Source organism: Myotis yumanensis, unplaced genomic scaffold (assembly GCF_028538775.1).
Source record: "Myotis yumanensis isolate MYYU_CA2020_CCGP unplaced genomic scaffold, mMyoYum1.0.hap1 SCAF_1, whole genome shotgun sequence".
Taxonomy (NCBI): domain Eukaryota; kingdom Metazoa; phylum Chordata; class Mammalia; order Chiroptera; family Vespertilionidae; genus Myotis; species Myotis yumanensis.
This window is the reverse complement of record NW_027223752.1, coordinates 53,475,095-53,498,340: the sequence shown is the minus strand read 5'-3', so window position 1 is coordinate 53,498,340 and position 23,246 is coordinate 53,475,095. Positions and strand designations below refer to the sequence as shown.

Below are 23,246 nucleotides of genomic sequence, written 5' to 3'. Positions count from 1 at the left end.
CCTCGCTCAGAAGGATCATCACAGTGGATTAAAGAGGCCGTTGTCAGCGGGAACGAGCCCAGGTTCAGGAGGCTGCTGATGGTCACAATGTGGATGTAGTTGGAAGGTGGCTGAACAGAAGTGGATTTCTTTTCTTTTTTTCTGCATGGCCTGCGATTGGAGAATTATTGGACAGCATAGAAGCATTACATTGTTTGGTCATTCTTACTTTTAAAAGCTGTGCTCTATAATTTCCTACAAGTTAGATACAGAGAGAGAGCCAGACCCACCATCGCACATGGTGTGGACTTGGGAAAAATCGCCTCATTCTTTGCTGCCTCCTCCTCCTCCCACCCTCATCCCCCATCAAGAAACCCAATATTGACCCCATTTGAACGGTGAGCCTTTTGTATGTGCTGCCTTGTACACCTTGTTTCCTATGACATTTGCAGGCTAACTGCTGAGAAAACGGTATTTTGTTTGTGGGAGAAAAATCAAAGATGGTATCGATGAAAAATGCATTTTCATATAATGGAAATTATTAGAGCAACTTTTAAAATGTCACTGCAGATTCATGCAGACAACAAGGAGCGGAATACATTAGAAAGTAGGTCAAGTTCTCTCATGTTTATGAATGAGGTAAATTACAGTGTAGGTTTAGGTTTATAAAGTTGTGTATACTACAGTTCATATGAATTACCCTAGCCCAAATGATATTAGACCAAAATATAATTAAAATAAATTGAGTTTGTTTCTTTGTCCTTTGTGGCTTAAGTATTTTATACCGAATATTTTATGAATTTAATAAACTAGGAAAAGTGATGAGCTTCTTGTTATTGCTCACATTTCCTGTATGAGACACAAAATCCACTCTAGGGAGTTAGAGCTAAAGTAGATTTAATCCAGGGGCAAGTGCTTCCAGAACCCTTCGAAGGTTTCGAGGAATCGGCTCCAGGCTGAGCCTCCAGGACACCCCCACCCACAGAATCATTTTCTCCTACGGAATTGGGAGAGGGGCTGTGGCTGCTGCTGCGGGAAGCTATTGAAGTAGGAACCCAGGGCTTGAGGTGCCAGCTCCCGCAAATCACCTCCTGCGAAGCGAAATTGCTTCTCTGGGATGCCCGGGCACTCTGCCCCTCTCCCCCATGGCTCAGTTCTAAATCAAAGTCGCCTGGGAGCCTGTCTCATTGGGAGGTTCTAAGCCACGTTGGGCACTATAGTGGCAAATAAGTCTGGACAGTATGTAAGGCTTAGCTCTCTAGCCTCTCCATGCCACAGGGGAGCCAACCCACTGTGTTTGCCTCCGTTTCCAATTTTAGTAAATGCCACTTCACATGTGCATGCTGCTGCAACCCCACCGTTGAGGGAGAGATCATCAGAATTTGCCTTCCTGGATACACGTGATACATTTTTATAGACTTGTATAGTGGTGATAATAACTGGTGTAATACAGTGTTACTAGTTAACGAGTATTAGTTGATAGTGTTAGTGATGGTAACGTGAAGGGAAGGAACACCTGTGGTTTAATAGTAAAAGCTTTAGTGATTGTGGAATCCAGGCCTGGAGAACACATTTCATTTTCTCCATGAAGAATGGTGAGTCCAAATATTGTCCCGACCATCCACTGCTCAAGCATTTATTGTGTTAATCCAGGTGTAACGTCAGTGATAAAGCATTCGTTCGCCATTTATTACCGCTAACTTTCTCACTGTCAGATTCTTTTATGAGAGGAAAGTAGGCACCCGTTCTTCAGTCTGGGAAGGAACAATCACTCACAAGTGAGTAACTGGAAGTGGTACTTCAAACAGAAGGTTATTGATTTTGAAACAGGCAGACCTGGGTTCAAGTCCCAATTCCCTCATTTTCTAGATTTATACAGGTTTGCAAATTTTTTCTTTCCATACTTCTGTCTTCCGTGTTGAAGGGAGTTGGAAGTACCCTCCTCATAGTGCTGTAAGGCGATGCCCAGCACAGGCCTGGCACACAGCCAGTGCCCATGGTGGGCTGAGGCTGGCTGGCTATGGTGGCGCCACCATCAGAGCTTGGAGGGCGCTGTGTCCTTTTCTCCTGTCCTGCTGAGTGTTCCATGTGGGGAGGCTGCTGTGTCTCTTCACAGCACTAATCTTCTCTCCTGCAGCCCTGGGGCCCTTGGAGCCTGCTTTCTTTTGTGCTGTGGGCTTTCTCCGGCCCTTCGAGCACCCCTGGATCCCTCTCAGACTTTCTCTTTCCTCCAGGGAAAAGACCTCTCTCAGTGCTTAATGGCAACGGAGCCATCCTGGGGTCACAGAAGTCGTGGTGGCTTTTTATTTGTCATGCAGACATCGAGACCTCTTTCTGAGGCTTGAAAGGCTGATGGCCCCTCTCCTTCCTAATTAGATTACTGACTCCATTTCAGCGATGGTTTTAAGCTAACGTGGCCTTCATTCCATTGCCTTTGCATGTTTTTTTCTTGACTCCATCTCTCCTTTGATTTCCCAGTGGTACCTAAAGTAAAGTGGGTGACAGAGTTGGGAGCACATTGGAGGGTGCTGTGCCCTTTTTCATATATATATATGTGTGTGTGTGTGTGTGTGTGTGTGTATATATATATATATATATATATATATATATATATATATATATGTATGTATGTATATATCTTTACCTGAGAATATTTTTCCATTGATTTTTAGAGAGAGTGAAAGGGAGGAAGGAAGAGGAGGACAGAGAGAGGGACAGAGAGAGAAACATTGATATGAAAGAGACACATCGATTGGTTGCCTCCCGCATGCTGCCCTGACCCGGGCCAGGAATGGAGCCTGCAAAGGAGGTAGGTGCCCTTGTGCCCTTTGGTCTGAGGGCTGATGCTCTAACCACTGAGCAAAACAGGCCAGGACTTGGTCTATATTTTTTTAGCAAACCTCCAGAATGGCTGTAACTTAGTGGAGTTTTGGGGAAAATGTAACAAATAATGAACAAAAGGTTCAAAAAGATCCTTTCAGAGCATCATGTACCAAGCGAGTTTCTGGGTATGTTGCCTGTTTAGTTTTTTATTTGTTAGGATATTTTGATCCCTATGTGTAGCAGACCTGACTCCCCCGTTCTTTTGTGTGGGTCCCCGGGTGGGCCCACTATCCCTTTGAGTTTACTGTCAGCACAGCATGGGCAATGGGCCGCACACACATTAACTGCAGTGGAATCGAGCCACGTGGCGGGTGACAGTGAGAACCACTCCCTGCTGACTGCAAGCAAGTATGTTGCCTTCTTTCTCTCTAGTGTCTAACCTCGAGGACCTTGACCTTGAGCTGCTTATAATTTGTGCAAACTCTATCTGATATGTTTAACCGTTTGGCAAGGATTTGAATCTTAATCCTTTGCCAAGGATTTGAGTCACGTGACTAATACTTTTGTATATTTGAAGATTTGAGTTTGCGTTAAATATTAAGTTGGCCTACCCTTCCTTAGATCTAATTGACTCATTTATTTACTCAGCAGTCATTTATTGAACATCTATAAAGTGCCAGGCATTCTGCTGGATATTGGGAGCATTCTCTCATAGCAAGAGAGAAATGGGAAATATTGTAACAATGTTGGTGCAAAGGGTTTAAGATAGAGTTAGAGTTGATAAGTAGATTTTATGATATCTAGTAAAGGGTTTAGGCTCACTCCCCCCCCCCCCCCGCCCCCCAAGAACAGTAGGAGTCCATTAAAGGGTTTAAGCCAGTGGTTCTCAACCTTCTGGCCCTTTAAATACAATTCCTCATGTTGTGACCCAACCATAAAATGATTTTCGTTGCTACTTCATAACTGTAATGTTGCTATTGTTGTGAATCATAATGTAAATATCTGATATGCAGGATGGTCTTAAGCGACCCCTGTGAAAGGGTCGTTCGACCGCCAAAGGGGTCACGACCCACAGGTTGAGAACCGCTGGTTTAATCTAAGTGGGATCTAGTCAGACATGAGCTTGAGGAAGACCGCTGGCTGAGATGTGTGTGTTCAAGAAAAGATGTGAGGGGTGGAGGGGGGACCCAGTAGGGAAGCTGTTGCAATAATTTGGGCAGAAGATGATGGTGTCCTTGAGCAGGAGAAGAGGACAGATTTGAGAGACACTTAGGAGTCAAAGTTGTCAGACATGAGGGGTTGGATGTGGGTATGCAAGAGAGACTCATGTTATGGATAATTCTACCATTTCTGGTTAGCAATTGGGTGGATGTTGGTGCCACTGAGATGAGCAACTCAGGAAGGGAAGCAGGTTTGGGAGGGGTGGTGGCAGGGGTGAAGGGATGAGCTCATTTTCAATGAGATGAAATTGATATGCTTGTGAAAGATCTTGGGGAGAGGCAGTGTAGACTTGGATAAGGAGCACAGGGGACAGGCCTGGCTTCTGTGTGCAGATCTGATGAGAGCAGGTGAAATCCACCAGCCAGGGGTGCAGAGAAGGAGGAGAGGGACTAGGAGAGAACTCAAGAACCATGAGGCTTAAGAGCCGGCAGAGGAGACTAAGAAGGAGTGGGTCAGACAGATTGAGGGAGTCCCCTGGAGTGGCCAGTATTGTCCGGTGCTGTGCAGACAGGGAAAGCAGGAGTGACCTTGTCCATGCTGGGCAGAGGCCAGAAGAGGAACAAGGTAAGTAATCAGGGGCCGTCAGTGTGGAGAACTCGTGCAGGAACTGTGGCTGTGTGGGGAGGACAGAGGCAGCACAGCGCCGGCCGTGTGTGGCTCCGCTGGGCGTGCTTTGCTGTAGTGCTGGGAGAAGCGTTAGTGGAGAGGAATGCTGCTCCTGTGCTTCCTTCCTCCTCATACTTACTGCGCTGTTATGCATCCTCTTCAAAATGTTTTCATTGTGTGTGCATTTCTGCTTAGAGACACTATATTTAATATATACGGTTGGTTCACTAACATTGAACTCAATGGCCAACAGACCTCTAACTGCAGCCTGAATGAAGCTTAGCTAACATATTTTTTCCATAAGGCACATCACAGCCTTCTTGCACTTAGGAACTAGATAGCGCGATGCTTGGGGACATTTTAAACAGCTGAATCACCAGCAAAAACACAAAAATTCGAAAGTCATGACATTGAATAAACCGCAAAAAGGACAGTTGTTTACAGTCTGAGAGCTGAGACAAAAAGGCAGAACATTGTTGTCTTGGACCTCAGCTGGGAATGTGTATATTGGGCAAATCAAGGTTGTTACCACTTTGCCTGTGTCCACAAATAACCAGGAAAAATAATCAGGAAAGGGCTATGAGTTTGTTTTTACAAATGTTTTATTGAGTGTAGACATCTGGAATACCGTAAAACATGCGTTATCTCTAGATTCAAAAAGGAGCAAGCTCAGTGGTTAGAGCGCTGGCCCGGGCACCCAAGGGTCTCAGGTTTGATTCTAGTTTGATTCTAGATGTACCTGGGTTGCAGGTTCACTCCCTGCCCTGTTCAGGGCTCATGTGGGGGGCAACCAGTTGATGTGTCTCTCTCATATCGATGTCTCTCTTTTTTTTTATTGATTAAGTTATTACATATGTGTCCTTATCCCCATGTTACCCCCCATCCCCCCCACTCGTGCCCTCACCCCCCTGTTGTCTGTGTCCATTGGGTAGGCCTATATGCTTGCATATAAGTCCTTTGGTTGATCTCTCCCCCTTACCCCCACCCTCCACTACCTTCCCTCTGAGGTTTGACAGTTTGATCGATGCTTCTCTGTCTCTTTCTCCCTCTCTCTTTTTCTTACACCATCCCTCCCCCCTTCCCTCCCTTCTACTTTCTCTGAAAAAGCAATGGAAAAAACATCCTCTGGTGAGGATTAACAAAAATAAAAATAAAAGTGTCAGGGTTGGTTGGCGTACATGATGGAGATCAATGAAGTATCCTGAGAGTAATATGGTCCCTGAAAAACTTCTACAGTTTGGAGTAGGGTCTCAATCACATGAAAGGCAAAGCTGTTCACTTTGCCTTTAGAGAACTAGCATTTCATTGGATGTACACAGTATTTTAATTTTTTTTAAGTCATTTCACTTCTGAAGTCCCTCTTTCTTTTTTAAAATATATTTTTATTGATATCAGAGAAGAAGGGGGAGGGAGAGAGAGATAGAAACATCAGTGAGAGAGAATCATTGATGGGCTGCCTCCTGCATGTCCCCTACTGGGGATGGAGCCTGCAACCTAAGCATATACCCTGACCGGGAATCAAACCATGACCTCCTGGTTCATAGGTCGACACTCAACTGCTGAGCCTCACTGGCAGGGCTTGTAGAAGATCCCACCCCCAACTTTGTGTGACTCTTCAGATTTTAGAAATTTAAATGTAAAAAAAAATCATATGCCTTTTGGAAATTTTACGTTTATCTGAGTAATACTTAAAACGTATTTCTTCTTCTATTGCTGAGGTGTATTAAATTTGAAGAATATAATATCTCCATCTCCAACAATATAATTTCTGCCTTGTTGTCTGTACTTCCCAGCAGCCTTGACTGCATTTTCAGAATCTTCCTCTTTAAAATCTTCATATTTCATGACTTCAGCCATAGCGAATCCTTTCTGAAAATCTGTGTGACTCTTTCCTGCAGCTTGAGGAGCCTTTGTCCCTCTCCTGGGTCCATGCATGCACTTACAGGGGCTGCAGTGAGAAAGTATTCTAGCTGGCTGGGCGCTCCACCCTCAGCCTTAATGGTCTGTGGCAAAGCGCTCTGTCATGTGGGCTTCCAGATGCTTCTGCCTCTCCTCAGCACTCAGTTCTTGCCACTCGAGTTCCCAGGCCCCACTGAAAGGAATGACCAAGGCACCTGGGCCAGATCTGTCCACCCACTCTTCAATTTTTTTCTTTTTAAATATATTTTTATTGATTTTAGAGAGGAAGGGAGAGGGAGAGGGAGAGGGAGGAGAGAGAGAGAGAGAGAGAGAGAGAGAGAGAAACATCAATGATGAGAGAGAATCATTGATTGGCTGCCTCCTGCATGCCCCCTACTGGGGATTGAGCCCGCAACCCAGGCATGTGCCCTTGGCCGAAATCGAACCCGGGACCCTTCAGTCCATAGGCTGATGCTCTATCCATTGAGCCAAACCAGCTAGGGCCACCCACTCTTTAATTTTTATCAACCATTGTTTTTCTTTCTAATGTAGTCTTTTTCAGAAAGATTAACCAAGTAGACCATTGGTTCTGAAGTCAAGAGTAAGTGTGTTTTCAACGCTCAATCTCTTTGTCATTCAAATCATGATGGAAGTGAACAGGTTTCTTTTGATCTCTAACCCAGGATTTGACTTAACACAAATGTCATATTCGGGTTTTAGTTTTTTACCTCCTCCTCTCACAGCCACTTTTCCTAGTTTATCTATAACGGGCCCAGTCATTTCCTCACCTGTAAGCTGGAGCTCTTCGAGTATTATTTCTACGTCTGGGATAGGACCTGCACTTCCTTCAACATGGGTGATATCAGCATCTTCAAAAGCTCGTGTTAGATGAAAGACTCCATCACAGGCACTAATATGAGATAAGAAGGCATTTCCCAGGCCTTGTCCATTGAGACCAGCACTACCCCCTGCATTTAGAAAGGCAGGGATTTTGCCTGCTGGTCTGTGGTCCTGGCAAAGGAAATCAAGCCTTTCATCTGGCACAGGCTCTGCTCTCATTAGAGCCAGCAGGGCCGAAGGGGGCGTTTTCTGCTGAAGCCTGAATATCGGTTAGTGCATACATCGAAGGTGGTAGATTTCCCAACATTTGATGCAATCCAACAATACTACTTTTCAAGGAGTTTCCAAATCTCCCAATGATTGGGGGTGGCTTAATAACATCAACTCCTGTTTTGGGGGCATCCTGCCCTAGTGAGCAATGACTGGTCCCAGAGGCAGTGGCAGACAGGTCCTACCAGCAGCGGGAGGCTGGGAGGAAGGAGGAAGGAGGAGAGAGTGCAGGCTGGGCCTCTCCACCCAGCAGCATTCGTGACGGCAGTGGCCATTCTCTGAGTTTTAATGTTCTGATTACATTTGAGTGAGTCAGTGAATCTGCAACTATAGAATCTACAAATAATGAGGAATGATGGTCTGTCTAAATACACACACAGTAGTACTACTATTAAACACATACATTTATGTGTCTGTGGGTGTGTCTGTCTATTCATTCATCTATCTATTTTGAAAACCATGAATTCACACCAATACTTGAAATTCCAATTTAACACCATTGGGTTCCTTACCTAGTTTTTCGCTGTTTGGGGCCACCATGCCACCACTCCCCCACCCCCAGTGCCTTTGCCGGCACCTGCCTTATCCTTTTCCCACATAATGACTGGAAGGGAAGAGGGAGGCGTGCAATTACATATTATGATCACATTTATATTCTATAACCCAATTTAAAATAGGATGATATTCAAATATTTTAAAGCCTTTTCTTCTTGTCCTAATTTGAGATAATGCAATCTTATTTGAGAAAAACACTAAAAGCTCAAAGCTGACGAGGTGCAGGAATTGAGAACTGACTTTATACTATTGACTTATGACAGCCATGCCGTCTGGGACAGAGAAACACCTGTTCTAGGCTCAGGTGTGAAAGATGGGATCACCGGTTGTGCCAGAGCCTCAGGAGTAGTTGTGACTGAAGACCCATTCTCCCCAGACACTTGGGGGTGTTTGCCTCCATCAGTACATGGCGAGTCCCTGGAGGGCAAGGGACCATGCCTGTGTCACCAGGGCCTCGCATGTGAAGTGACTGGTGAACATTTGTGACTTTATTTGACCACGTTCCACTAGGTAGTTGTCCAGCCTTTGTCTGAAGGCCTTTCCTTATCTCCTAGTGCTCTTGGCCTCTTTCCCTTCAGTTTCTCTGGACACTCATTTCTCTTCTTCCTGCAGGAAGCCTTCCAGGCCCTCCCTAACCAGAGGGATCATTGCGTTTCTGAAAGCTCTGGGGAGTTTTACTATCTAGGAGCTAAACAGAAGCTTTGGAACCCCAACTCTAGCACCTACTAGATACATGGTCAAGAGAAAGTCCCTGAGCTTTCCCCAATCAGTATAATAATCTGTAAAAAGGGGATGAGCAGTGCCTGCCTCCCATGATTCGGGGAGGGTTACAGGAGACGGTGTTTGGAAAGGACTTGGCACAGTGGCTGTACTTAGTCAGTGTTAGCAAAGGTGTCGGTGGTGAATGACTGTTGATCTGGCACTGAGTGTGTCATGATCAGTTCCGGCCCTTTCCCCAACTTGGTGATAAACTCCAAATTGGGGTAGAGATCTTGTTTCCTCTTTCTTGTTGGTATGTAACCCCCACCCCCGACTTGTCCACCTGTCCCCCTCCTGTCTAAGCCCAGTGCTGTGCACCTAGTAGGTATTATAACCTGTTGGTTTGCCATTGAACAATCTAAGACCTCTCTACTGGGACACAATTTTGCCAGTAGAGCAGTTTCCTTTCTCTTGTCAGAGTGCTGGGAGATGCTGATTATTTTCTCCAACCTTTCTTCTTTTTTGTTGATTATGAGTCAATATTCTGTATAACATGGTCGATGTCACAGTCTGCTGCTGCTAGGAGGTGGTGTTTTCCAGGCTTTCTCAATGCAAGCGCTGCCCTCTGTCCCTATTGGATTCTTAGGCTCTTTTTAGGCAAAGACATGGCTGTACTATTACCCTTTGTTTTACCTTTGAGGAGGATGACAATGAATACCAAAAAGTTCTTAAAACACAACCCATTGCTGACCTGGTTAACCACCAGCCTGGGCTTTTGATGGTAATGCCTTTTAGTAACTGGATTGGGTTTTGTAAAATCACAGCAGCATGGGATACAGTGGGTAATGATTCTGCCTGCTTTTGAAACAGCCTTCCCCCACAGGGAGTGCTGCTCAGCCAGAGGCCGGGCTCATGGCTGGCGAGTGCAGCGGTTGTGGCAGGAGCCTCTCCCGCTTCCGCAGCAGGGCTAAGGACCCCTTGGGGAATGTCTGCCTGCCCAGAGCAGACCTAAGCTGGCGGAAGGCAGACATCACTGTGAAAGGGCACAGGCCGGGCTGAGGGACCGCCTCCCCTCCACCGCCCCCCCCCCCCCCGCCCCCAGTGCACGAACGCTGTGCACCGGGCCTCTAGTAATCATATAATTCTATACTAAAGGATACACGAATGTGGTGGCTATCTTTCTCATAACCTTTCTGATACCATGATGGGTACTAAGTGACTAAGGGGCAGATAGCATATACAATGTGGATACACTGGACAAAGGAGTGTCTAGGACAGGATGGAGCCAGAAGGTGTGAGATTTCACCACACTACTCAGAACAGTGAAATTTAAAACTTACAAATTATTTATTTCTCACATTTTCCATATAATTTTTTCAGGTCTCAGTTGACTTCAGGTAACTGAAACCATGGAAAGTAACACTGCAGACAAGAGGGATTGCCTGTATTGTACGGATTCAGCATTTGCTCTAACACATTAGTGCAAAATGATATTCCAGGGCTATTACATCATCTCTTTCCTAAAGATATGAAGTCAGTTGTCTAAGGTAGAACTGGAAATAAATGTTAGGGGTCATCCATAGCTTTGTAAGAGAAGTAACCAGAACTCAGGAATGTGTAGGTGGTAACAGGGGATACAGGTAATAGTTAAAAGCTAAAGCTTGGGGCTCAGACTTCCTTGTTCAAATTCTGGTTCTGCCACTCATTAGCTCTGTGACGATTAGTAATTTTTTTCTCTCTTTCCCTCAGTTTATTCACCTATCAAATGGGTTTGGTGATTTTATTTTAGTGTTTACCTTCATAGGGTTTTTATAGAGTATTTACAACATGGTTTACATAGAATCAAGCCCATGGAAAACACTGAATAAAGGTATGCTGTTGTTCTTATCAATGTATTTTGCTGCTTTTTATTGTGATCTGTGCAACAGGAAAGGGCAGAAATTAAAAATCCACCTTCGTAATTACTGAGAATGTGCAACTTATGCTCTGGTTCTTTTAAATTAGGCAAAGCTGTGTTGTCTTAGCCAATGGATCCTGTGTCTTACAAAACTACAAAAGCCGTGTATAGTATGTGTTGCATAGCCAGTGGGTCCTGTGTCCTGTAAAACTTACAAACAGCTGACAGGGAACAAATTAGGCTCACACACGTTGGTAGGATGTGAAATGGTACAACCTCTTTGGTGTTTTCTTCAGCTTTTCATGTCCTATGCTTTTATTTTTTAAATCTAACTTATAATTCATATACATTTTATTGTATATAATATGAGATATGATATAACTTAATTTTTGCAGATAAACAGTTGGCCAGCATCACTCTTTGAATAAACATAACTCCTATCATATGTCCCAGACATTCTACTCCTCAATATTTACCCAAGAAATGTAAGTTTTGTCCTCATGAAGATGTGAACATGAATGTCAAAGGCAGGACAGTGGACACATGCACCTGTTACTATGAGTTCTCTTTATAATAGCCCCAAATTGGAAACGACTTAAATGTCCATGTACACGTAGAAGGATCAATAAATTGTGCTATATCCATTCAAGGGAATATGACTCAGTAATTAAAAGAAATGAACTGTTGATGTATGCAGCAAAATGGGTGACTCTCAAAATAATTATTCTGAGTGAACAAAGCCAGTAAAAGAAGTGCATGTTTCATGATTCCTTCCACGTGAACATTTTAGAACATGCGAACTAAAGTATAGTGACAGAAAATAGACTATTGGTTGTATGAGGACAATGGAAAGCAAGAGTTGGGAGGAAGGATTTACCAAGGGGTACAGGAAAACTTTTGAGAAAATTGGTATGTTTATTATCTTGATTGTCATGGCTGTTTCAAAGGTATATACATACATAAAAATTTATTTGTATATTGTGCAATTGTCTGTCACTTAAGCCTTAATAAAAATCCTATATAATGAAAGGGTAATATGCAAATTGACCCTAACAGCAGAATGACTGGGAATGACTGGTCACTATGACACATACTGACCACCAAGGGGCAGACGCTCAATGCAGGAGCTGTCCCCTGGTGGTCAGTGCGCTCTGCTCAGGGGGAGCTCTGCTCAGCCACAAGCCAGGCTGATGGCTGCCAGCACAGCGGTGGTGGCGGGAGCCTCTCCCGCCTCCTCAGCAGCGCTAAGGATATCCGACTGCAGCTTAGGCCTGCTCCCCGCTGGCAAGTGGACATCCTCTGAGGGCTCCCGGGCTGCCAGAGGGATGTCTGACTGCCAGCTTAGGCCCGATCCCCCGGGGAGCGGGCCTAAGCCAGCAGGTGGACATCCCCCAAGGGGTCCCAGACTGCGAGAGGGCACAGGCCTGATTGAGGGATCCCCCCCGAGTGCACAAATATTTGTGCACCGGGCCTCTAGTGTTTTATAAAACTGACTATATATATATAAGCTTTGCTGCTATATAGCATGATATTTATCAACTAGATTAAATGACCACTTGCTAAATTTTTTGTTAACTCTTTTGTGGTGTTTTTTTGGAAATGAGACATTTGCAATATTGTACTGACCTTATAATTAGCTATCACAGCACCTAAATAGTCTAAAATTTTTTGCACATACTTTTAATTTTGCTGCTTAGAAATCTCAATAGCCTTTTTTTTCTAGTTTTCTCGCATTTTTCCCTTTTCTCCTCTGCACCCGACCATCCTACCACCATTCTGCTCAAATAAACATTTCCTCCTCCATTATAAAACAAATGCAGAGGAAGCCCCCGATCTGACATGACCAGACTTACAATTAGTTTGTCAAAATTAGTTTAATTAGTCTTGTAACTAGTTTGTCAACAAAAGTCAATTAAAGCTGAGGATCATAAAACGTCTTAACCTGAAACACATATGTTTAAATTGAATTAAAATACATACGTGTCTTTAACAAACTTCTCTGATGATGAGTGAAATTGGAGTTCTGCAACATCTTTCCATCATGAGTCACTTCCATGCTTTGGAGTCTATAATTTCCTATTTGGGGTTCATTAAAATAGAGTGTGACTTTAAAAGATATTTGAGAAGTAGTGAGTATAAACCCTTTTTAAAAAATTTTTAACATATTTTTATTGATTTTTTACAGAGAGGAAGGGAGATGGATAGAGAGTTAGAAACATTGATGAGAGAGAAACATCGATCAGCCGCCTCCCGCACAACTCCCACTGGGGATGTGCCCGCAACCAAGGCACACACCCCTGATCGGAATCGAACCCGGGACCCTTCAGGCCGCAGGCAGACGCTCTATCCACTGAGCCAAACCGATCAGGGCAGTATAAACCCTTTTTATATTAAAAAAAAAAAATCTCCCAATTCATTGACAATTGTCTGGACCTCACCTCACTTGACAGCAATTTTCTTTTTTAGCAATTCACCAAAACATTCTACAGAGTTTTTATTCAAACAGCAGTTATTTCTGTGCTCATATTTTGTTGCTCCATGTCACATTTAGGTATATAAATACATACTCGATATAACTGGCTTGAAGAGGTTTAAGAGCAAACACTCTGGTAGGCATACCGTGCAATGTGGCTGTAGCCCACCCATTGAAGAGTTGCTTTTAATTTGTTAAGTTGGTTAAGAAAAAGTTGACTATGAGATTGTCTACTGTATATACACAAATTTCAGGAAATCAAAACACAGCAAACGATAAATCATTTATAAAGTGAGAAAGCCAGAATTTAAAGACAATAAAATTTAGGTGAAGGCATTGAGAAGTACAGATTGATAGTTACAGAATAGTCACAGGGATGTAAAGTACAGCATAGGGAATATATAGTCAATAACCCTATATAATAAAAGCCTAAAATACAAATTGTCCCCTTGGGCAGTCATTCAACCAGTTCGACCGCTTGCAATGATGTGCACTGACCACCAGGGGGCGGCGCAGAACATGGCAGGCATTGGCTACGCACTGCGACCTCTTGCCGGCTACCTGGGTGTGGGACTGATGGGATGGAGGTGCGCTGAGAATGCGGGGTGTCCACCGAGTTCGCTCTCACTCCCCCTGCTTTCCTCCCCTGGGACGCCAGGTCTTCCAGGTGAGCCGGGCTGCAGCTGCAGGGGCTGGTCGGGTTTCCCTTGGTTTTGTGCAAGAGCCGATCTGCGAGGCCAGTCAGGGGAGAGCGCACTGCCCATCCGGCTTCTGTGTGCTGCTGGGCAGCCCAGAGGCCCACGCTGCACCCCGGCCTGCGGTGTCTGGCCGCAATCACTGCATCTCCACGTGGGGATTGGGTGCCGTGACTCAGGCGGAGGGGGGCATGCAGGGTCCTGGAGGCCCAGGTGCTGCCCAAGCCTCAGATGTCAGCTGGGACCTGCCCTTCCACACCAGATGCTCGCACTTCGATTGCCAGCCAGGCATAGGGACCGCACCCGTGCACAAATTTTGTGCACCAGGCCTCTAGTATTGAAATAACTATGCATGGTACCAGGTGGGTACTAGTAATATCAGGGAATACTTTCTAACGTATGTGATTGTCTAGCCACTGTGCTATACACCTGGAACTAATACAAAATAATACTGAATGTAAAAAAGTGTGTATTTTTTTATTAAATGAAAAATGTTTTTCATTTAATAAAATGATATGGTTATTCTTTTTTAATTTGTTAATGTGGTGAATTACATTGAAGAATTTTTCTATTAAAACCATTCTTCTTGGGTGGGATGGCCCCTATTTGTTTATCTGTATAATCTTTTATACATACTGTTGAATTTGGTTTGCAAATGTCTAGCTTAGGATTTTTGCACCTGAATTCATGAGTGAAATAGACTAGTAATATTTCTTTCACAGAATGTGTTAATTGCATTTTGGAATGAGATTATAGTGTCATCATAGAATAATGTAAGAAATTCTTCTCTTTATTATCCTTTTTCTGTTAGAATGAGTTTGTGTACAATTAGGAGAATCAATTTCCTGATAGTTTTGTAGAAATTTCCTATAAAATTTCCTAGTACTGCTTTTATGGTGAGGAATTTTTCAGCATCATCTAAATTTCTTTAATAAATGTAGAATTTTCAAAAAATTTCACTAATGTTTAGGTGGATTTTTTTTTGTCTTTTAGGTGTAGTTTATTATTTCATGTTCTGTTCATGAAAAAAGCAGTGATGCTTATCATAAAACATAAATACTTATTTCTAATTATTTCCTTTCAATAGACTCCTGGAAATGAAATGATACATCTAAAGAGAGTGTCCCTATTTAAGATTCTTAAAGAATATTGCCATATTGACTGCCCCCAAATTGTACCTCCTATGGAGGAGAGTGTATGTTTCTCTGTGTTTCTTGCCAACATGATGAGTGTTTAGATCCCTGCTAACATGATAGAGAATGTCTGGTTTGGATTTGTATTTTAAAGGTGTTATTAAGAATTAACTTTATTTTTACCTTTTATTGTCATGCTATTAGTATTCTTTTGTGATAAATGTGTTACTATTCTTTAACCATTTTGTAGTAGCATATTTTATTTTTTCTTCAGTTTTATCTAGTTTATCTCTGGTAGATAGTAACTTTTCTCATATGCTACAGATATATTTTCAAAGCTCATTGCTTATCTTTTGACTTAATAATGTTTTTACTTTTTATATCATGAAATGTCTCTGTGACTTCTGCTCTTCCATTGTTTTTACTTAGAAAGATCTTTTATTCCCTGACTCAAGTAAATTGCATAAATCTTACTGTGCAATGCTTTTATTTTAAAAATAGAATTTTTAATTTAAATAAATGTTATTGTGGTATTAGTATTAAGTATGATCTAACGTAATCTTTTTTCAGATAAGCAATTTGTCCAGTGCCACTTTTTTAAAAATAATCCTCACCTGAGGATATTTTCCCATTGATCTTTAGAGAGAGGGAAAGACAGAAATATCAATGTGAGAGAAACACATCGACTGGTTGCCTCTTGCACACACCCCACCAGACCCGGCCGGGGAGAGACGTGCAACCGAGGTGCGTGTCCTTGACCGAAATCGAACCCATGACCCTTCTATCTGCAGGCTCAGATAGTCTGGACTGCCAGTTTATATCCCACAGGGCACAGGTATTATCAGGGGAGGGGTCAGCTGCTTTATTTTTAGCCTGTCAGCTTGCTGAGAAAACTGTACAGCAGCTGGAATGAGTCTGAGCAGAAGGCAGAAGCCAGCCAGGCCAAGGCCGTCTGTCACCTCTGTGTTACGGGTTAGCCCAGAGGGTCTAACCACAGTGACAGGCAGCCCATCCTAGACATGTTCTCCCTCTGGAACCACCCTTTGCATGCCTCTGGTGATCACTTCCTGGTTTTGGCTTCTCAGTCTGCCCCGTCCCCCGGCTAAGTGACATTGACATTTCACTGCCCTGATCTGATATGCAGAGGTACCCACTTATCATCGACTTCGCATCTATAAAGAACCGTTAGCACACTTGAGGCAAGAAGAAATGTGACTGTAACAGAAGCATGCACAGCTGACTCTCACCCCTCGGTCATGCCTCTGTGAGCAGCCCTGTGGGCTGTCACACCTGGACCCGAGAGGCCGCCTGACATGGCCACAGCCCCGGCTGCTACTTTGCGCCTCTGACTGCTGAGCTGCCTGCCCTTTTGACGTGTTCTGTCACACTGAATAGCTCCCCTTTGGGGTTTCTGTCCATTTGGGTTTTCTGGAACTTCTAAATCAAATGTATGGAGCAGGGACAAGATTTTAGTGCTGAAGATGTAGAAGAAGGAGTTTATACCTTCTGCTAATTAGAGGAAACATACGCTGTAGCATTAAAGATGAGACGAGGAATGGAGATGGCATTCTTCCAGATGGAAAGTCCTTTCTTTTCAGAAAGGAAAAAGTGAAGGAGGTCGAGTTACCCAGGCTGATTCATCTCTCAGGTGATGCTTCACATACACAATTTCACTTCTTCAACAAGAATCAGCCAAGACCCTGGGAACATTCTTACAGACTTACATTTAATTTTACATTTAACTTGAAATTTTCCTCCTATGCCTTTATCCACCTTTTGTTTAGATGCTCTCATATGTGTTGTGTATAAGTCTTTCTTGGGTTGGAGGTGTGAGGGGGAGATAGTCCTGCATCTCTTTCCTGAAAAAAATGTCACTTAATTTTTATGTTTGACTCTGATAAAATAGCTCTATTGCTTTAGAGAAGAGCAAGAGACGTGGGGAAGCTGTTGGTGTGGGCTTGCTCAGAATTACAGCCTTTCTTAGCTCATCTTCAGTCTGTCTCTTTACATGAGGTCACTCCCATGTCCCATGATCCCGTCATGATGGCTGTGTAGATAACATTCCATAGTTTCCTGTTTCTACAGCAAGTTTTTTTATTTCAAAGTAATTCTTGCCAAAGACTTAAACTGGACTCTTCATTAATAACTGTAGTGGGTTGACTCATGTCCCCTCCAAGTTCATGTCCACCTGAAACCACAGAATATGACTTTAATTGGAAATAGTCTTTGCAGATGCAATTACTTAAGGATGGAGATGAGATCATACTAGATTAACCCCAATGCCTGGTGTCCTTGTAAGAAGAGGCAAGGCACACAGGCACACAGGCAAGAAAGCCGTGTGAAGTCGGAGCCCCCAGAAAGCTCAGAGAGGCAGGGTAGATTCTCCCTAGAATCTTTGTGGGGAGCGTGACGCACCAGTAGCTCTTGATTCCAGACTTCTGGCCTCTGTAGCTGTGGGAGAATAGTTCTCTATTGTTCTAAGGCGCCCACTATATGGTAGTTCTTTATGGCAGCTCTAGGGAGCTAATATAACAACCAATACAAAAGGGCAGAGGTTGAAGGCCAGCCTCTTACTGACCTTCAGCTTGAAGGGGCTCTGAGTTTAGCCAAGTTTTAAACTGCAGCGTTTATAATCAATGCAGTAAAATGTTCCGCAGGCAGGAGACTCCTGTGTCTGGTGCACCTTCCATTTTAATTTGGTCAATATATTGTAAGAGACAATTTACCAGAATCCTGTACCACTTGAAGGCGCTTTTATGGTCTTTTTAATCTTAACCTCCTGGGAGTGGTCTGCAGGGCTAGCTGCTTGTTGCCTTTGTTGTTTCATCAAAGTGAATTTTCAGATTCCTTAAACCTGCTTTGTGTAGCACCTTGGGACTTAAGGAATCGATTGTGTCTCTTAAGTATTTATTTGCTCATATTGCCAGTGCTCACGGACTCAGGTTAGCGTGTCAGCAAACAAGCTGAAACCCCAGCGAAGGGATACAGGGTCATGCTGGGCAACAGCGTCCTTTGGAGCGTTCAGTGGGCACGGCGGCATCTGGGGCACAGTGTGCTGCCCATTACTATTGTTAGGATGAGGAGAAAGGACATTTGATACACAGTTACAGGAAGCAAGGGAAACAGCGCCCCTAATGACTCTTTTTAAACTCTTTTTAAAGGTCAATAATGATAAAAATGCAGTGTCTTGGTAACATTGATTCAACTTCCCTGTGTAGCCCTCACCCTATACAGTAATTCCCCCTTATCCATGGCGTTGCTTTTATGTGGTTTCAGTTACACCAGTCAACCACAGACTGAAAATATTAAATGGAAAGTTCCAGAAATAAGCAATTTGTACATTTTAAATTGCATACTGTTCTGAGTAGCATGATGAAATTTCACACTCTCCTCCTCCCTCCCACCCAGGGCGTGAATTATCCCTTTGTCCAGTGTAGCCACACTATATATGCTACCTGCCTGTGTAGCCACACTATAATATGCTACCTGCCCGTTAGTTCCTTTATTCCAGCTGTCTTGGTTATGAAATTAGTTGAGAGAGAGAGAGAGAGAGAGACCACATTCACGTAACTTTTATTACAGAATAGTTATAATTTTTCTATTTTATTGTTTATCTTACTATGCTTTATTTATAAATTAAACCTTTTCATAGGTATGTATAGGAAAAACATAGTGTATGTGGGGTGTAGTATTCTCTGTGGTTTCAGGCATCCTCTGGGGAACTTAAATGGAAGGACTTCGGTCCTCATGCTGTGAAACTCAGTTATGAGCAGCAACATGCTCACCTGTGGAGGTGGTGGAGGCGCTGCAGTCGTGCCTGGTACACTGCGGCCTGATGTGCCGGGCTAGGCTTCTTGGAACAGGAGTCCTCTCATTTGCTGCGAAGAACTCCCTGACCTCAGAGGAATTGACCCAATGTAACAGAACCTCATGTTCCCATGATCAGGTGCTCAAAAGGAATGGCAAAATCTGGAGATTTCTCCACACACAGTTTCTAGCAAATTCTATCAAGGGGGCCTCCCATCACAGATGGCCTTAGGACAGAAAGCCAACTGGGACTGGAGAGCCGCGCTGCTAGTGTTAGATGTCAGGCGAGCACGTTAAGGAAAACCTTGCTGGTGTCCAGAAGAAAGCGTCTTCTGTCATCCTTCCCGGAAGGCATCGCACAGAAGCCGGGCTTTTCTTGGTTCGATGGGCCTAAGTGCTGGGGTGTGGGGGCAGCAGAGGGAAGGGCAAGAACATCTTTTGAATGTGAACTCTACCAGGCACGACTTAATCGATTTAATGTAATCTTCCGGGTGTTCCTATGATTTGTAGGCATTGGTATTCTTAATGTGGAAATGATTATTAGTCCTAATTTGGAAAGCGAGTATGAGAACGTTAAAGCAATTCACTCCAGGTTATACCAGTAAGTAATTAGGAGGGACTTCTTTGAGGGCACAGGAAGAAAGAAATGGGGGAGGGTGTGAGTGAATGAGTGCATGCATGTGTCTGTAAATATAGGGGAATTCTTTCCCTGACGATTTCTAATTTCAGTCATTTAATTGCAACTTTGGAAAGAATCTTTCCGGTCTGGAGGGGGCTGAGGTGGTCGGAGATACCTGCCATCCATGCTCCATTCAGTCCAATTTGCAGGGTGAGGACTGGAGTGTGATTTGTTCCCTAATCTATGAAGCAGGTGCCCCTTGATATGCACAGAGCAGGTGTAGAGAAAGCCATGGCTCCTCTCTCTTCCCTTAAGTAATGTAGTTAATAATATAGCTTAAATAACATGGACTGAAATACATTTTGTTTACTGAAGAACTTCATCTATCCTGTTCTTATTTTAAAATGCAGACAAGTCATGTTTTGTAATCTTGTACACAGTCTTACACACATACTCACTGAGTAGTCTTTTCTTATTTAATTTATGAATTAGTTAGTTTTGGCCTATGTCAGTGATGATGAGAGGCAAAAGCTTCCTTAGTCCTGCACTGGATCATGAACAATCCAACTTTATCTTCATAAAAGGAGATGGAGTTTGGGTTTCTCTTGAGCTAGTTCTGCATCCTTAATAACCCCATAAGCTATCCACATAGCATCCATCACTGCCCACACCAATTGCTCGGAGGACGTCGATGCTGCCCATTGTCTCTGTCTGTGTGCCCTGCACAGCGGGCTCTGAGCGCCAGCCAGTCTTTCTTCCTCCAGCTGACAGGGCTAATCAGGATGATCAATATGGCCTGCCCTCCTCATGGCGCAGTCACTAAGTGGATTTGCTTTACTTAATATCCATGTGGAGTGGCTGTTTGAGTGGGCAGTGGAGATTTTAACTAAGCCCTCAGCTGATAAACCTGTGCCGCAGCAGAAAAGAATTAAACGTGACTATGGCAAGGGAAGCAAAACTCTCTGGAACAGGGTATCCCAAACCAGGTGAGTGGAGGTAAATAGGGTAGTACTTCAGAATTATTTTCAGGGTTGTTTTTCTATGACTAAGCATGAAGAAGGCTGGTGGTTTGAATACGTGTAGAAAATAATTTGTTTTGTTTTTATTGACAGTCTCTTAGCTCATAAATCAAAGAAAATGTTAGTATTTTATAACGCTCACCCAGTGATCTAGTGATGGTTCCATTTTTGCCAAAACCAAGTGTAAATTTCTGAATGAGCTTTAGCTGGCTGTGTTGCTAAGAGAATGGCTGTAAGTTCACTCTATGGTTATTATGTGAAATGTTAGACCTCTCTGGAATGTAAATGTATCTTACCTTACGTTTAAATCATAGCTAACCCATGCCAGCACCAACAGAGCTCACCATTTGCTATAGATGATCAGCTTTGGGGTTACTGCTAATACTCATGTGGACAAAAATTTAGAATATACATTTTCTTCTCATCCTTTATTTTTTTCGCAAATTGACTTCCATTGGGCAGTTTTTCATTAGACGTGGAACCTTTGGTTTCTGCTCTTTCTTTTGAGTTCATATGTTTTATTTGGGGGTGAGAATAAGGCTGGCAAGAGAGTAAAATATGAGGGAAGGGCCCATGCGCTCTCATTGTTGGAAGATCTGTTGATTTGTCATTCCATTGAAGAGTAGCCCATCAAGTTCACCACTCATGGGAGATCTGCCCTTAGCTGGTTCTTTGCTTGGGATACTATTGTAACTTTCCCCCTTGCTGTCAACTGTGTAATGAAGAGATCCAGGATTTCCACTTCTTACCTCATTGCAGAGGAGATTGAGGGATCTGATACCTCAGTGTGTGGGGGTGGGGGTGGGTATACCTTAAGGGCCTGGCTTCAAATGGTTTCATAATAGAGCTGCATGTGAATATTGTATCCCACTTAGAAGACAATTTATTGATACTGGTTTTCAATGGCTAATTGAACTCTCATCTTCATTCGATCCAGAAATACTCACACTGCTTGACCTGCAACTTTGTGTGTGCTGTTTGCATATTGTCACATATTTCCATATTTGTTCCCAGTTTTGAAAGAATTAAATTGGTCTTAGCTGGCTTGCCATATTACTTTTGTGTTGGATGTATAGGTTGTTGTAACCCTTCAGGAGGTTCCTTGCTTCTTGTCCGATAGAGGAGACCACCTCTGCCCTCTGTGGACGGTCTGAAACCCCACAGGAGGCTGGGCTGTTTGGGCCCAGACAGGGCTTGAAGTGGGAAGGTCTCAAATGAGGTGGCACATGTGAGTGGGCTATTTTGTTGCTTCACCTCAGAAATTGGGCTGTTGAAAAACATACCATTTCCTCTTATGGGGCCAGAAAGGAGAGAAAACATCACAGTTAAGAGAGGAAAAGGAGATGGAAGAAAAGGATAAGCTTTGACAGTTTTTCTCTGCTGCTTTGTCAGGTTGTCTTAAAGCACTAGAGTGTTTGATTTAATTCCTCAGCTGTCCTGTGTGTAATGTCAAAAGTGTGTGTGTGTGTGTGTGTGTGTGTGTGTGTGTTTGTGTGTGCGCTTATGTACATGTACACTTGATAAAAGAGTAAAAGCAAGAAGAGGGTTTATTTTTTAAGGTAAGTTTAAAGACTAAGAACATCACATTGTGACAGCTACTGACCAGATAAGCTCAAACAATGCAACCCAGGGAGAGCAAGCCCGTCTTAATCAAAAGCGATTGCCTGGGACAGCTGGAGCATGCTGACCCGAAAGCTGCTTGTACCGGTAACATCGTAGATCACTTTTTTTGGCTGCCTCAGGGGAGTATTGTTGGGCTTTGGGGATAACTGGACGATGCAGGGGTGTGTATTGTCATTGTGCTGGTCATCAAGTCTGATGTGGACATGTCAGTGGGGCCATGACAGGACCCATCCACAGATGTCATTGCTCACATCTTGCAAACCATTCAGAACAGAACTGTGGGGCTTAGCTTTTTACGAGCAAGGGTGCAGATCTGCCTTCAGGCTATGACTCAGGCCCCTGACCTACTTTTCTGTTATTCATGCCTAAATGAACCCGCTGGGAGAGCTCTCCCAAGTTGGAGTCATCCTGATCACAACTGGAACCTTTCAGAGCGCCAGCCTGTGGCAGCACCCCCTACTCTGGGCTAGGGGCAGGCTTTGTGGCTGCCGTGTAAGCTGAGGATTTTTCACTATCAGAGTCTTAATTATTCATCCATATAATTGAATGAAAGGTAAGAGGGCAGAGGCTGTGGCTAGGGCAGGGAATACGAAGAAATGCCTTTTGCTGGTTTTAGAGGTGTCAGCACCCATTCTGTTAAGAGTGCAGTGGTGCCAGAGAGTCGGGAGGAAGCCAGCAGCTGCTGGGAACAGGTAGGCTCCTGTGCCCTGACAAGGGCTGGGAGAAGATGGGAACTCCCACTGCATGTGTTTGAGGCGGGGGAGGTGCTGGGGTTGTTGGAGGGAGTATGGGCTGAAGTAATGGGCAGGGAGGAATAATAAAGGGTGCCACCTGTCTTTTTAAAGCATAAGATTCTCTTTCAAATCCAGCCAATCTGCATGGCCATGTTTCTAGCCAGGCTTTCAGACTGCACTCTCATGATGTAATTTTGCTGGAGGCTGCAGAGATGTGAGTGGGCAGATGGGAAGGGATGCCGGAGAAAAGATTGCAGGCTGCTCCTGTGTGCATGTGCAGTAGAGGGAGGCACAGGACACCGAGGCTATGGGGAGGGTAGACCTGAGTTCCCTGTGAAACCCATCTGCATTCTG

At 43.8% G+C, this 23,246-nt stretch overlaps 1 protein-coding gene and 1 pseudogene across 6 annotated transcripts in view; one reads left to right on the top strand and one right to left on the bottom strand.

Annotated features, from left to right (window-relative positions):
* The window catches only part of TLN2 (talin 2), a 421,578-nt gene that overhangs the window by 185,182 nt on the left and 213,150 nt on the right, over positions 1–23,246 (top strand). The gene's annotated exons all lie outside the window — the stretch shown is intronic.
* Positions 6,277–7,308, bottom strand: LOC139002183 (obg-like ATPase 1; annotated as a pseudogene).